Genomic DNA, 16143 nt, shown 5'->3' on the forward strand with positions numbered 1-16143 from the left:
ACCAAGGACCTGGCCCACCTCGACCGGGTAGTCTGGGTCCTCCGGAGGACCCGGCCTGTCTTTTTGGACACAGCCAAACACTTCCATTTAGGTATCCCTAGCAGACTTACAAGCTAACTCTAGCAAACCTATAAGACAATGATAGCAGACCTACAAGCTAACTGTAGCAGACCCACAAGCTAACCCTATCAAACCCACAAGCTAATAGTAACAGACGTACAAGCTAAACCTATCAAACCTACAAGCTAAACCTATCAAACCTACAAGCTAATCCTAGCAAACCTATAAGTTAACCGTAGCAGACATACAAGCTAAACACAGCAAACCTACAAGCTAACTGTAGCAGGCCCACAAGCTTATGGTAACAGACATACAAGCTAAACCTATCAAACCTACAAGCTAATTGTAGCATAACCTACAAGATAACCCTAGCAAACCTATAAGCTAAACGAAGCAGACGTACAAGATAAACACAGCAAACCTACAAGCTAATCCTTTCAAACCTACTAGCTAGCAAACCTCCAAGATWACAATATCAAACCTACAAGCTATACCTATCCAACCTACAAGCTAATTGTAGCATAACCTACAAGTTAACCCTAGCWAATCTATAAGCTAATAACTATYACTAAACCACGAGCTAAACACTGCAAACCTATAAGCTAATGGTAGCAGACCTACAAATTATCCAAGCAATCATACAGGCTGTGTCTCAGTTCAGGGGCTGCAGCCAACCTAGACCGCGGCCCACAGAGGTCACAGCCAATGTAGTCTGGGTAGGCTGCATAAAATGACTGTGAGTGTGAAATGAGATGGTCTAGCCCAGTGGTTCRCAAAGTTGGGGTCGGGACCCAAAGTGGGGTCCTGAAAAATCAAGGTGGGGTCCTGAAAAGATTTTCTAAATTAATTACATTTTTGTCTTAGTTGCCTAAAATGTATAAATGTAGAATAATAAATATTGTTACTATGCCCATGTTTAGTTGACCTGATACATATGTTTTATCATCCAAAAACAGTTGTGGGCTCAGGTCTCTGCTACTGTTATTTTGTGGGTCAAACGCTGAAAAGTTTGGGAACCACTGGTCTAGCCTTCAGTTGATGTATGTTTGCGTGGCGACGCGCTACCCTCTTACCATGGTGTTACATTTTATATCACATGCCTTCAGACTTGAAATGTGTTGGAACATGTATTCACGTYTCTTTGCATTTCTCCTGTTGGATGGGCTTATAACTCCAAATAAATTTTTTTGTTAAATATAGTTTACTAGTTAAATAATAAAAAAAACATACTAGGATGACCCCATCTAAAAATAACCAACTACTGAAGGGTATCTGGAACAAAAATCTTATGAAATTGTAAAATTTGTATGTTTTAATCTAATGTTGGGATATATTCACATTCGCTCACAAAGTAAGCATGCTCACTAATGTTAGTATACCCTGAGTTTTAATACTCTATTACAACTACTATTAATTTGTTTGTTTGTTTGTTTTTACTATTATGATGTGCTAACAACGGCATGGAGATATATTCCTGTTGCTACTCTTGATTTTATTGTTTAAATATGGATAAACATTTAAAAATAAATTAACCGATAACYGTCCCCATTTCTTCATTTCACTTTGATCACATTTAATTCCTCCGAGCTGGAAATGTCCCCAGATTTAATGACAGAAARTGAGTCACCTTAAGCTAACYGCTAGCATGAATAGAACCGAGGCCGAATTGAACAACTGCCGTTGTAAAATAATAAATCTTCAACATTTTGCTGCTGCTTATAGGAATGTTAATTTATAAACTTRTACACTGTCGTCCATTTTACTGATAGCCGTCTGCTCATCAACCCTGTCATGATGCTCAAAGAGCATTCTGCAACAGGTAAGATAATGATTGTTCACAACATACACAGAACTCCAGTTTTACCAACAGAAACACATATTTCCCTAAATGTGAATCCAAAATCKATTTGAATTTGAAAAACRAAACGCCTGCTGTATGTTTGTGGCTAATTTAACTGATTTATCGTCTTAAGATGATTGTTCTGATGTAAGTTTGGTGATGACTGTATTCTGGGAGGGTTGGATCCTGACTACAAAGCTGGACAGCACCACTCGTCGGCGCCCACTTCATCCTTGGACACGAATCGGTCACATATTGTACCAAGATGAATTCTTGTCCCAGCGTGCTCTGAGCGCTGACCACATCTGTTCAATTACCAGCATGGAAAGTGCATTACCATTGGCTTTGTTGTTGGAGATGCTTGATTTTCTTAGTAAAAAAAGGCGGATGAATTTATAATGTCTCCATCCCCTCTGTTGTGAATCTCTTCAATGGACCGAGGSCCCCGGATCAGAATGAGCATTTTGATGAGCTACAGACGTCTCCTCTTTTTACAATCCCAAACTTGCGCCGGCTGCCCAATATCAAACTAATAAATTACAGCCCCCGTCTCCCACATAACTCACTGATAAATAAAAAAAAAGGTCTGCCACAGTGTGCAGCTGTGACCCAGGGTTACCTAGCAACAGGTCATGCCCAGACGTGATGCACAAGGTGGAGGTGCACCTCTAAGGAGCGGGGAAGGAGGGAGGGATGCAGGTGGAGGAGTTGGTGAGGAGGAGGGGGAGGGAGGGATGGGACTCATCCTCACTTTCTGTGACCCTTGACAGATAGAAAACGCACTCGGAGGAAACGGGGTTTGATTGACAGGGATATTCGGGGAACCAGAGACGACTTCTTCACCACTTTCAGGCTGAGACYCTCAGTCCAAATGTAGCAATCAATGTTCTTTCACAAAGAAAGCTCTTCTTTATTAAAATAAAACATGAAAAAGGAGGACATTTGCTATCAATGGTTTTAGAAGGTAAAGGTGATAATGCTTTTGCCCTGGTCTGTGTGTGTGCACTTTAATGAAACTAAAAGAAATAATCACTGCTTCCACAACTAATTATGTATTGGACTCAGACTAATTCAAAATGACAACTACAGCTAATCTAACGATTCTATAATAGATAATACATGATTTATCAGTGGTTTTCATTTGAATTTCTATGATTCTACCATTTCTTTACAATCAAATAAATGTTAATTTGCCTCAAACTCATTAGGGTTTTTGTAAAGATTCCCTTAGAACAGTGATTCCCAACCAGGGGTATGCAAGCATATTACAGGSGGTYCGTGAAAATTTCCCAGGTGTGCAAAAAAAATAAAAAATAAAAATAGGACTGATGTATGTAGGGCCCTATGATTTCCGCAATGTGTAAAATGCAAACAGAATCACAAAACCGACACAAAATGGAATCATGTATAAACGCAGAATCTCTTAGAATTTGCTCATTTGGGGTATTTGATGTATTTTGGACAATACAATGTATTTTGGATGCTGCTGCTTCRTGCACCTGCCTTTACCTGGTTTATGTATTTAATTACTTATTTAATTTCAAGAAAACTTTTTTATCTTTTTGTTTAATTTGAGCTGAAAAGAATAAAATGCCTGAGAATTAAATGTTCTAGGGGGTTCAATAAATAATTTTCATTTAATAATTATCTGTTGTGCATCATAGTTTTGGAGAATCATAACGTTTGACAGAGAGGGTACTAGTGGTATGACGAAGTGGCTCAGGGGGTACACAAGTCCAAAAAGGTTGGGAACCACTGCCTTAGAAAACAGCAAATATTCCTCACCTTCATTTACAAATAATTTCTACAGTTATTGTTATGTTCATTTGTGGTTAGTCACAATCAGCTATGATAAGCTACAGTCAGTTACCATAGTTTTACTTTCTGTCATTATTAGTTATGATCAACAGACAATCAGAAATTCTCTAGAGTTTATTAACATTTCGGCTTATTTGCAGGTGATCTTTAGCTCCAATATTATCTTCCATGCTCCACGACTGGATTTCCTGCAAACTGACTCTACTTCCGTTGACTTATGTCTTCACAGCTTAGTGGGCTTCTTTTCAGAAGAAGAGAGAACTTTACCTTTTCTCTTTTTCTCTTTCCATCGTTCTTCCTCTGACTCTGCTCACATCTGTGTTTTTACAGACTGAGTATCAAGACTGTCTGAAGTGAACTCTTCAGGGTTCGAATGTAAACAAACTTGTGGCTGCTGGCAACAAAACATGACTTTGTTAATTTTAGTCATTTATTACAAATCACTCTCTAGGCTAGGCCTGTCACGATAACACATTTTACTGGACGATAAATTGTCTTAGCGGTAATATCATTGGAGACCAGTTTAAACGAATTTAATGATATAACAACCCCTGTTTACAGAAGTTTACATTAAAATGTACACAGTGTAAAAAGAAAAAACAACTGTCGGTAATCCCAAGGCGTCACCAGCTGTGTGAAGGCATCAGAAAACTGAAGACGCTCCTCTGGATAAAGGCCTGTTTACGGGCTCTCCTGCTACAGAGGTTAGAGACCATGCACCTGACAAATATGTACCTGACACCAGAGAACACTCCTCTCTGTGCGAAGAAGTAAAAAAAGAGGGAGACACGAAGAAAACAGAAACAGGCAAATGAAAATTATTGTCTTCTTTTTAATTTATCTTCCTCAGTTGAATTTATCATACGATTGATTTATTTTTTATTGTGACAGGCCTACTCTAGTCTTTTGAGTAGTAAAGAGTGCTTTATTCAGTGGTCATTTTACTGTAGATGTGCAAAAAAATCTAATTAAAWACCTTTTTTAAAAATGCTGTGTTTTGACAGCTGTTATGGCTCAATAGGGTTAGATATGAAGCACACGAGCTCATAATTTTGTATCAGACTGAACATAACATCATGTAAGAGATTTGACCAAAACAACTTTATATCAATCATTTCTCATCYTAAGAGGATTTTAGTTTAAAGCTCTGACATGAAAAGCAGCGGGGGATTCTTTCAAGAATGCTTTTAATTTGTAGTTTGTTTTACATGCACCGAAAAAGGAAACAATCAAATTTCGTTTGCGATAATTCCCCCTTCTGAAGAGTCAACTTGTCTCGTCCTCTAATCTCCTGTATGCATACATTATCACGCAGAGGAAGCACATTTTTCACACCGAAGTACACAATCGGCCTCCCAACCTCGGCGCCGGGAGAATTCTCTGACGAAAACCCCAACTGACAGGCCAAAAAAGATTGAGCGAAAGCACTGGAGACACACGACCACAGAGGTGCTCCATGTCTTTGCCAGAGCGGCGCGAGATGGAAATAAATGTTCAGCGTRATTCACCCCCCACCCCCCACCATCTTTGCTCTTCCTCTGTTGCCTGTGCTACGAACCCTCAAGGGGGCTCTGCAGCTGTGTGGAGTTAGCACATGGTCGAGTTAGGGGCCACACACACACACACACACACACACGCTGACAAATACAGACTTTGGCCTTGAATTGAATATGTTATGTAAACTGTAATAAGGTGTTCCTTGATAAGAAGAAAACTGAGTGTTTTCAAAAGCTCAGCTCATTACGTTAAAACAATTTGTTCTACTGTAAATGTTTGTATAAGCTCAGTATTAAAAATATGTGTCCAATACTGTGTACGTATACACATTAAGTCACAGAATCCAAACAAGAATAGCGGATAATTTGACAACGTTAACATTTAGTATTACATGTAAAATATGTGATTCTTTAAGATTTTGAATCTGATGACTGACTTCATCTTTACATCGTACCAGCCAGCAGTTACACACACCGACCATTTCAGTTCTGTGACTTCCTTATTGAAGTTAAGGGATCCCTGGTTAGTTGTAGCATTAGAGTGTAGTTAATAAACATACATTTTAACTGTAAAATAAAGACTGTAAAAATACTGTAGGATGTTTAGTTTTTATCATTTTTAAACTTAAAGTTTAAAAATATATTACACGGATGGGGCCATTTTATTTACACGCAAAGCATTCTGGGTAAATGATGACGTGGATAGGTCCTCGGTGCAAGGCACCGAGTCGGTACTGAGTGTAAGATCACTTCTGAGTGAGCTATATCCACCCTGTAGGTTAATCTTGGACAATATCTGATGATCGACTCTTTTAAATGAAACCAAAGAGTGTTGACAGAGAGGAGAAGGTAGAAATGACTCCACCTTTTCCGAGGTGAGTACAAAGTCCTAGATAACATGTTGATTTAATTTTCCTCCTACATCACAGGACCAGCAATATGACTACTCTGCACACATAATACTTTGATTTGATTCGAGCATTGTCATCAGTGTACGTATGTTCCCATTCAATGACGGAATTTGTACTCTGCATTTGAGCCATCACACTGAAGGGATTTGGCAAGGATAGATCCAGGGCGCAGGCAAGGTTTCAAAATGTAACAAAAAGGTTTAATAAATAACAAAAAGAGGGCTGCTGGCAGCAAACTTACAAAATAATGTTGATCATCAGGCACGAGGGGAACAAAGCACAAGGAACCAGGACAGACAAACACGACAATGATCTGACAAAAGACAGAAACAGGGCAGGGCTTAAATACACAGAAAACTAATTACTAAACAGAACACACCTGGGGAGAAACACAAGGGTGACAATCAAGGAGATGTGGGACAGCTGGGCTGAGAAACACAGGGGAACACTGAAAACACTAGAAAACTAAGGAAAATAAACACAGACCATGACACACACTTGATGAACACCCAACTGGAGCAGTGGGCAGCTATGTAGGTAGGTGTCTTGCTCAATAACACCACGACATGTGGGCATGGTGGGGAGTCGAACCTGTGACTATTGGGTCCCAAGCCGGCTGCTCTACCACTACACCCCAGCCTCCCCGTACTGTACATTTCAATAATGACGCTCAAACAGTATATCGTTCATTTCTGATAGTGTGCGTGGCCTAAATCAGGTCTTTAGCTAGAGGGGTGTCGAGATGTCCTCTTTTAGTTTGCAAAGCCCCATTTCTCTTTACCAAAGCCTTTGTGGATCTTCGGACTTGGGTCTTGGCAAAACTTTGATCTTTGAACTTTGAACTACTTCCCACTAGGAAAAGACCTTGGGGTAGATTCTGACAGATTTGTAGTACCTCAATGGGATACTTGAGTTAAAGTATCTTACTATAAAATTACTTTGTTAAAAGTTAAAGTCTTCTTTAGAAAATAGAAAATAACGTATCTGACATTTATTGTACTTAAGTATCAAAAGGAAATTTCTGACATAAAATGTATTTAAGTGTAAAAATTAAAACTAATGAGTGAAAATTAGCTATTGAAAAAATTTTTCTAAAATGACATTTGTTAGGAGGTGATCTCTCCAAAACACCTAAAGGCCGTAATGCTAATATGTATTTAGGCTGCAATAGGTAAACTGTCACTGATTGTGGAATTAAAATTGTTAGCTGAGAAAACAGAGAAGCTCTCAAAGATTTTCTGTCTTAAATAAGATAAATGATGGTTGCTTTGAAACTATATAATGAATCCTCCCTTTATTAGTTCCCAAAATAACTTTCTAATTATTCTTTTCTATTGATGTTTTGGGATAGTTTTTGAGTGTAAACAAAGTTTTATCAGTGTTCTGAGGCTGTGTAGTACACAGGTATCAGGGGGATGAGTGACTCTTCATGCGGTTAATGGACAGCTTACACACATGACAATAATTCACCGTTATAGCAAATGTGACATACACCATCAGACGCTGGTATGAGTAAAACGGGCATCCATCACAGATGCTAACAGCTCTGATTAAAAATACATAATCTGCAAACGGCCCCCTGGTACCGCCGTCAAGCCATTTTAGGTCTAATTGCAATTGGTCTCCGCTACGATCAAAGGCAAGTCACACCTGCTCGCCCGCCGCTTTCGTTTCGCTGATTACACTTTCAAATTTCATCAACGTCAAGTGGGACGATATGAAATTATGGCGTAAACCTGTTTACCCCGTGGTCAGTAGCTTCACATTCCCAGCTCTGTGCTGGACGTTCTGCCTCTCGCTGTGGCGTTTATCCAATCAGGTGTGTTGGACAGGAGCAGTCCTGATACAAACACAACGACGAGCTGAGACAAACTGCTTTTCCCCTCGTCTACCTGCCACCTGGGTCTCGTTGTGGGGGGACGGGGGGGCTGAGTGACGAAGCATCTAGAGGAAGAGTGCCGAGCCTTCACTCAGAAGGCTCGGCACCCAGCACTCACCCAATTTACACCTCTCACTTCCCTGTAAACCCCACCCAGCATCCCCCGGCGCCGGCACCATGCTAACCATCACCTCCCTGCTGGCACAGCCATGAGTGTGCGCACTTTTGTGTGTGTTTGTGAAATGTGTGTGTGCAAAACTGAGAGCTTGTGCATGTGTGGCATCCTTGGGGGAACACTGTGTTCAACCTTCGATGAGGGTTCATTTATGAAAGATTTCTTCAGGTTTTTATTATGTAATTATTTTCTTCTCTTCGAAGAATGGGTGTGGCAGAAGATGATTTTAGGATTTAATCTTTGACCTGATTAATCTTAATATTTTGTYCATTTTAGCTTGGCTGCTCTCAGTTCTTAGTGTTAGACTTRAAACTTTAAACCAGTTTTTTTTTCTATTAACAGATAGGCCAAGTAAAACTGGAGTTGTGATAAATAATATACACTTTTTTTTTTAGAAAAATGACGTCCAATGTAGTGAACAAGAAACATGAAACTGTGGAAAAAAACACGGCAGTCTGCTGTTAAGTTTCATCGTTCTCTCCTGAGCCAAAAAAATAGAAATCCCCCGATAATTTTTCTGACCAAGGCCCAAAGTTATTTGTTAAGCAGCAAAAAATCTACAGGTAGAAGAAAATAAAGACATGAAAGTTGAATGAAGTTCGGCGGCAATGGAGGGACAGTGAAGAGCAGTAAAATTTATTTAAATTTGTAATATTTGTAATTTTCATCGTGCTCATATTTTATAGTTAGTGTGTAGTTTGTCTTTAGTTTGGTCAGTTTTGGTCTGTGTGGAGCTGCACTCAGAGGTTCGACTGACAGTGCAGAGGGGAAACGACACAGCCTGCCCACCTTCTCCAGAACCACGCTGGCTGGTTCAATAGAACCAAGTATCAGATCTGAGCTCAGGAGAACCTAGGATGTTTATGTTGTCCCAGAGGTAAGCAGGTCTCGTCCACAGAGAACACCTGGAATCCAGCTAGACCCCCTTTCCCCTCAGAGTTAAACAAATCTTTGTTTTAGCCAGACATTCTTTTTATCTTTTTTTCCCATTCAGCAACCTAATAGATGTTTGCATTGTTATATTTTATACAAGTGTCCAAGTTTAATAAAATGTGAGAAATCCACATTTTTTGTTTATTCAGTCAGTATTTAATACAGCTGGCAAAATAAACTGTAAAAATACAGCATAATGATGTGCTTCTTTTCAGCATGTTATAAAAAATATCCCTTCGTGTTATGGAAAAACACTTGATACAAGAGAAAACTCAGGTTTTTCAGAAAATCTCCACTTATCAAATAATCATTAGTCGATTGATAAGATCAATCAACTTTAATTCATTAARTGATAACTTGCAGTTTACCTAATCATGGTACAAGTGTTTCATATCAGTTGATGTTGATAATTTAGTTTTTATGTTTCACTTATTCCTGTTGCACACATTTTCTCCTCCTCCACGTCATTCTTTTTATTTATTTATTTATTTGAAGCAGTCATGAGGCACGGCGGCGAATCATGAAACTGCTACTATYCATGTTACTCAACAGGTTGTTGCTAGCTGACCAAAGAGAGAGTGAGTTAGTTGATGCCACCAGTCTGGCTGTGGATAAAGCCTTTCCTCTGCCTACATCCCCCAGAATGCTGGGCTGTTCTAGATTGGAGTTCAGTGAAATTATTGACATCCTARCAGACAGATTTTCTGTTGATATTGATCACAGGTCTATTGCAATATACTCGTTGATTTGGTTTTATTGCTCAGCCCAACCCTAACATTTCCTAATTCCTGTATTTTCAATACTTTTAGACAGTAAATCTGGACACTTAGTTTACTTGGTAGGAAACGTTTTCAGGAACCTTGGTAATTTTCTTTGTKATTTTTTTGACCCCTTTCTGTTTTAATACAGGAACCAGGGTTACCCAGGTGTATGTTTACTCACTGGTAGTCTTTCCTGTCCCACCAGACCCAAATGTATTAGGGTTCCATCTAGGGCTGCCGCGATTAATCAATTAATCGATTAATTGATGACTAATCGATTATTAAAATCATCGATGACTAATTTAATAATCGATTAATCGGTTTCTTTTTCTTTTTTTTTTTTTGTTGTTGTTCTTTACTTTGGTTTTCTCTCCAAACTCTTTGACACCTTCCACTGCCACATCTGCCTTTCTGTCCTTGACACACATGCACAGTAGTGCTAACTGGGGTAGGCTGTGGACGTCACAAGACATTACACAGACAGGCTCTGGTATCATGGCTACCCAGCAACGGAGCTCAAAAGTGTGGGATCATTTTAAGAAAATGAAAGAGAAACCTGTGCAATATCTGCAGAGCAGAACTTGCCTTACACAGCAATTATTTTTAGTTAGCATACAGCTAAAATCTAACCATGGTTATATAATAGCAGCTGCATTCTGACGTGATAAGCTGTATGTTTTATATTCAATTAGCATATGATCTGATTAGTRGACTAATCGAAAAAATAATCGGTGATTAATCGATTATAAAAATAATCGTTTGTGGCAGCCCTAGTTCCATCACAGTAGCTTTATAAATCTGCTCACGTTTCTTTAAAGTTTGAAGTCACTACATTCTAGATTTAGATTCCTTTGATTCTGTTAAGGTTAAAGTTTTGCGCCCCTTCCCTACACCTCTCTGTAGTTTCAGGAATGATTATTTAAAGTAATTTTAAGTTTCCTACAGTTACATGTGTCAACAAAGTTCAGTTTATTATGCTTCATGAGTTAGCCTCGTTAAAACAATTTGATATTTATTTGACCATGTGCGACACTTCAGCAGTGCAGTGTTTAAGAGGAGACACATGCCAGCTGAAGTTATTTGCCTCATCAGCCCTGAACTTCAGCCTCAGTGGAAATGCAAAAAACCACGGCTCAAAAATGGTCGGGCAATTAGGTTCAGGGTAGTTTCCTGTACTCCTYAACCTTAGTAGTTTCAATAATCCTCTACATAATGTTATTGCACAAATTAAACTCATATGTCCGTGGCAACAGCAGCGGCAAGCAGTAGCACTTCCAGCAGGAATATCATAATTTTTCTGTTGAAATAACCAAGTAAACCAAACCCTAAATGTTTAAATAATAACCTTTGTGAGAACTGCTATGAAAGTTTGAAGTCTTCAGCTGTTTTTAGATGGCAGGAATTAATTCTAGAATCATGTTCATCCCTCCATAGATCGATCATCCATCTATCTACCCATCTATTTATCCATCTATTTATCCATCTAATTGTCTGTCCATCCATCTATCCATCCATCCATCTATTTATCCATCTATTTATCCATCTATTTATCCATCTAATTGTCTGTCCATCCATCCATCCATCCATCTATTTATCCATCTATCCACCGTTTGTCTGTCCATCCATCTGTTCATCCATCCATCCATCCATCCATCCATCCATCCATCCATCTATCCACCGTTTGTCTGTCCATCCATCCATCCATCCATCCATCCATCCATCCATCCATCCATCCATCCATCTTCTTGGTCCAGAGTAAGGTCTTGGGGGCAGAAGCTTGTTCAGGAATGTACAAACTTTTCTCTCAAACTATTCCTCTAAATGGGAGAGATGACGTATGAAGACAAAGCACCAGCAGCTATTTTTTTTTCCCTTTTGAATTTAACATTTTTCAAACTCACATTTTTATTTTGTGCACAGGTCAAAACTGAGCCTCCTGTCACTCAGAACCATGTTAAACCAAAGCGACAAACCGAACAGGAGGACACAGCTGCTGGTTATTGCACAAAAATTAAAGTGTGATTTTACAGTCGGCATGCGATTCAATTTTTTACGATTACGCACAAGAAATGGGTTTTAAGAATCGACACGCAAGTATCAACCACAGCAAAACAAATGTGATTATTTGTTTGAACCAACTTGACGCAGAATCAAACTTTTTCAAATCCCAGAATCCTTTTCAGCTGCTTTGCAGTAAAGTTCCTCTGAACTGAGCTTAACCCCAACTTAAAATGATGATTAAAAAAGGCTGTGTGGGGGGAAAAACACCCTCCCTTACAGGGTTTGAAATGATGTAGCTACTGTACGTACGGCCTGTTTAAACATCTTGACAGGATTAGAGTGGAGTTAAACTGCTTTGCGGGTGCAGTTAATTGAAGCGGATGAGGTTTTTAATAAAGCGTGCAGTGTTAGCAGCTGACAAATGGTTCGGCTGACTCACATGGGAAATTGCATTTAATGGCATCAGGTATGTGCTTTGCTGGAGCTTATCACATTACACTGATGGGCGCACATTTGTGCTCACACGCACCTGCATACGTGTACTCACACACTCTTTGATCTTGGTTTTTGGGGGGTGTGTGTCCGTGTGCGTTTGTGTATATGATGGCCTAAATAAACCCACAAAACATGTTAATTCATGCTTACCTGACCACTCAAGGTGTTTTTCCTTAAGGAGTTGGATAATGGTTCAGTGGTGTGCATCACGGGGAGCAAAACTGTTCCAGTAGGTCAGTTTTTCTAGTACGGACAGATGGGCTTTCCCTTCAACTATCACTGATATGTTGAAAGTTTGTCCCAGAYTTGTGATACTAATGTTGGTAAAATGTTTTCGAGAACATGTGACCCATTAAATCAAATCTAATCAGGGATTAAGTCTAAATTTAGTCAAAATAAACTAAGAACATTTTCAGATTTCAGTTTTTTTATCTTTATTTTGACAGCTTATTTTTAAAGATGGCACAGATTAGCGTTTTTTTTCTTTGTTTTTTTGTATAATCACACTCAAGAAGTTCTGACCAGTCATGCAATACTTAGACATTAGTTCTGAAAGAGAGGGTCATGCACAGAATGGGGTCTTGAAGGAAGTGTGAAGAGCATTCCTGGCAACTCTTTCTGACATTTATGTTTATCTGACCTTCAAAAATCTGTAGTTTTCAAATCTGTAGTCTCATTTGATGTAAGCGGGAAGTGGGGTGTCAGAGTCTCAACACAAGAAAAGCATGGATTTTTTTGGTACGATGTTGTGGTGTGGCAGAGTGGGTTGGAGGTGGTTATTTAATTTTATTTATTGGGTTTTAGTTTACATCCTACAGGCTCTAAGACATAAAATACATTTGGAACTGAATTTAAAACAAAAATCTGTGATATTTTTCCATAAACATGCAAAATGGAGGAAAATGTGTGTAATTTTCGTCAATCGATACAAGTTGACATGTATGAAAAAGACGAGATTTTCATTGCGTAACCACATTGACGAGACACAATTTCACTCGTATTCTGAATACATCCTGCAATCACATTACGACAGTCAGGTAAGCATTTGTACAGTGCCCTGAGCTGAAGTGGGACCGTAAGGGACTGTACTGAAATGGCCAAATGCAACGACCATTCAAAACACTGAGGGCATTGAAATGGCTGTCATGCTCGTGTTACCCCTTTGAGTGAAGGGAGCCTTGTGACACCTGACAGCAACACAGGTAGCAGTTTCATTAGCCTGTTTACTGACCTTTGGCACAAGCTGCATTGATTCTGAAGTTGTTGTTCAGTCAAAGCTGGTTAAATAATTATCTGACATGCTTGTTTAGTTCACTGTTTACATCTGAACCTGCCTCTGGTTAGCTGCTTTGGTGCAGCTTGTATTTATCGAACAAAGCGATGTGCGGGAAGTATCGATACATTAACTTTAGTATGGATACAGTCAGAGAGAGACAAATATTACTGTTATATATTTCTGTGGATTCACAGTTATCCAGGACATGAAGCAACTGGACTTCTGCTCTGTAGCTGAAGACGTGGAGCTACTGCATGAATCAAGGTTAGTGTCTTTATTGTATGGATCAATCTGTTTACCCCCACCTCACAGAMGTAAGTCAAATGAAATAAGAAATGAACATTTAGACTGCAGTTGCTTTGAAAAACATCAGATATCTGTTTTAGTACCACATACGAAAAAGGCTTTGGTCCAATTTGAAAAAAATCTGATTTGTTACGTTCAGACTGTCATAAAAAAATCTGATTTAGGRCGTATATGAACAAATCCTAAAGGCTGTTGTTAGAGTGGTGGATGACCCTATGTTTATAATAAATTAATATAAATCTTCCCACAAATATATTATCAAACTATTTGATGGCACATTTGACTTCACCATTGAATACATGGTGGAAATAAGAAATATGAAACATAAAATATACAAAACATGTAGTGTTTATAGTTGTAGTTTTGATTTACTTTTTTTAAATTAATTTTTTCTTGAACAAGTAAATGTAGAAAAGTTGAAATAATCACAAAAATAATAATAACAAGCACTTGGAAAAAAAATCAAAAGGGCAAAGGGCAAAAACAGGACATGCTTTGCTGTTGTCAGCTTATTACAGATCTCTGACAAACATGTCTATAGTAAAGGGCATCTAAGCCAATCAGAGACCAGCAAAAACATGCTGGTTAAATCCTTCTTTTTAATCCATCATGAAATAGTTTCAAGAATAAATTGTCTTTAGGTGGATGTAACTCAGATGTTGGTGAGATAAGAAATATAGTGTTGTGATGCCATAATTGATGCATAACATCATTAAGTCCCACCCCCTGTGAAGCAGTCCCATCTTTTGTAGGGGCTGAGTTGGCAACCGTAAGTGGAACTGATTATTTATTTAGTGGATTAGCTTTTTCACTAACTTTGAAAACCGTTAGCAGATCAGTTAGCTTTAGCTAAATTAAGTTTTGTCAACTATGTTCACGAACAGCTAACTAAATATCTAACATCATCAGGTTTGTGTCAGTCCCACCAGTCTTCAGCTTGAAGGAGATGAAACAAACTGAGTGACAGTTGTCTTAGCGATTAACAATTAGCTGTTAGTGTTAGATTATTTTTAAAAATTTACACGTTTAGCAGTTTGCCATCTGTGAGGCTATATTTATCATTAGTGGACCAACTGACTTCCACTGAATTAAGTTTTGTCAACTTTAAATCTGGTAACGCTAACCCTAGTTAGATTTAAGTCTATTTTCAGTTAGCAGATTATGAGTGAGCAAAGCTAAGTATTTGGTTAGCTGTGCCCACCACTGTGCTGAATGTTTTGAACTAGTACAGTGTTTAAAAACGTCAAGAGTAGAAATAAAAATRGTTAGCTCATGTGGTATTTTGCTAATAGACAGTTAGCATTGACTCTATTTGGTAATGCCGAAATGTATTCATATCTACGACAACATCAACATTTATGTTTGTGTTTGCTAAGGTTAGCTAACTGTGGCAGCCATCTTGAATCTTGACCCCAAAGATTAAGCAGTTGTAGATGTAAAAAGAAGTTCCCTAATATTTATTTCAATAAGTATTTACATTTTTTTCTTGTTATTGTTCTTTGGATGACGCAGAGGCAAGAAACTGTCAGAAAGGACAACAAAGCAATGCGAATTATTTCAAGTGATATGTCGGGAGACTGCTGCGTAGATGCCCTTCAGGAGTTGTCAGTTTGATATTTCACCCAGCTGTGTGTGTGTGTGTGTGTGTGTGTGTGTGTGTGTGTGTGTGTGTGCTTGCAGGCTCGTATTATCTAGTGTGTGGGCCTGTAAGAAATTCCTCATATGAGAACAATTAGAGTGTCTCATTTTTGCCTAATATCAATCACACAGCTCATGAATAAAGACAATTAGGTCCTCGTGAATCCATACAATCGCATCTGCCCTTTGAGCCCCCCCCACGACCCACCCTTTCTGATTTGGGAGCAATGCCTCTCGGGTATACAGCGGTCTCATCACGGCGACTCAGTGTGAGCCGCCGCAGTCAATAATGGGAGACAAAACGAAGGAGGCAAGAGAGCCGGCTTCAGATCAGATCCTCCGGACGCGTGTCACTCTTCATTAGGGAGGCGGGGTAGCAGGGGGACACCCTTAAGGTGAGGATGGCCGCCGAGTGGAGTTGAGTGGAGTGGAGTTGGTGGGGGTGGAGTGGCAGCTGTGGAACAATGACAGAATCTGTGTCCAAGGGCCCCTCAGGCCAAACACCAGCTCTCTTCCACCCTGAACTGATCTCTCGCCTCTAAACCCAATGGGGG

At 39.1% G+C, this 16143-nt stretch overlaps 1 protein-coding gene across 4 annotated transcripts in view; it reads left to right on the forward strand.

The window, feature by feature from the left end:
* Positions 1 to 16143, forward strand: part of LOC106519169 (helix-loop-helix protein 2) — a 37825-nt gene that overhangs the window by 4880 nt on the left and 16802 nt on the right. For 3 of the 4 annotated variants that reach the window (XM_014010727.1, XM_014010725.1, XM_014010729.1), the window contains exon 2: positions 13840 to 13909. The gene's annotated coding sequence lies outside the window, so the exon portion shown is untranslated. Of the gene's footprint in view, positions 1 to 13721; positions 13910 to 16143 lie in introns of those variants that run through there. The other variant, XM_014010728.1, reaches the window with a different exon arrangement.

The sequence above is a fragment of the Austrofundulus limnaeus genome, unplaced genomic scaffold (genome assembly GCF_001266775.1).
Source record: "Austrofundulus limnaeus strain Quisiro unplaced genomic scaffold, Austrofundulus_limnaeus-1.0 Scaffold72, whole genome shotgun sequence".
In the NCBI taxonomy this organism is placed as follows: domain Eukaryota; kingdom Metazoa; phylum Chordata; class Actinopteri; order Cyprinodontiformes; family Rivulidae; genus Austrofundulus; species Austrofundulus limnaeus.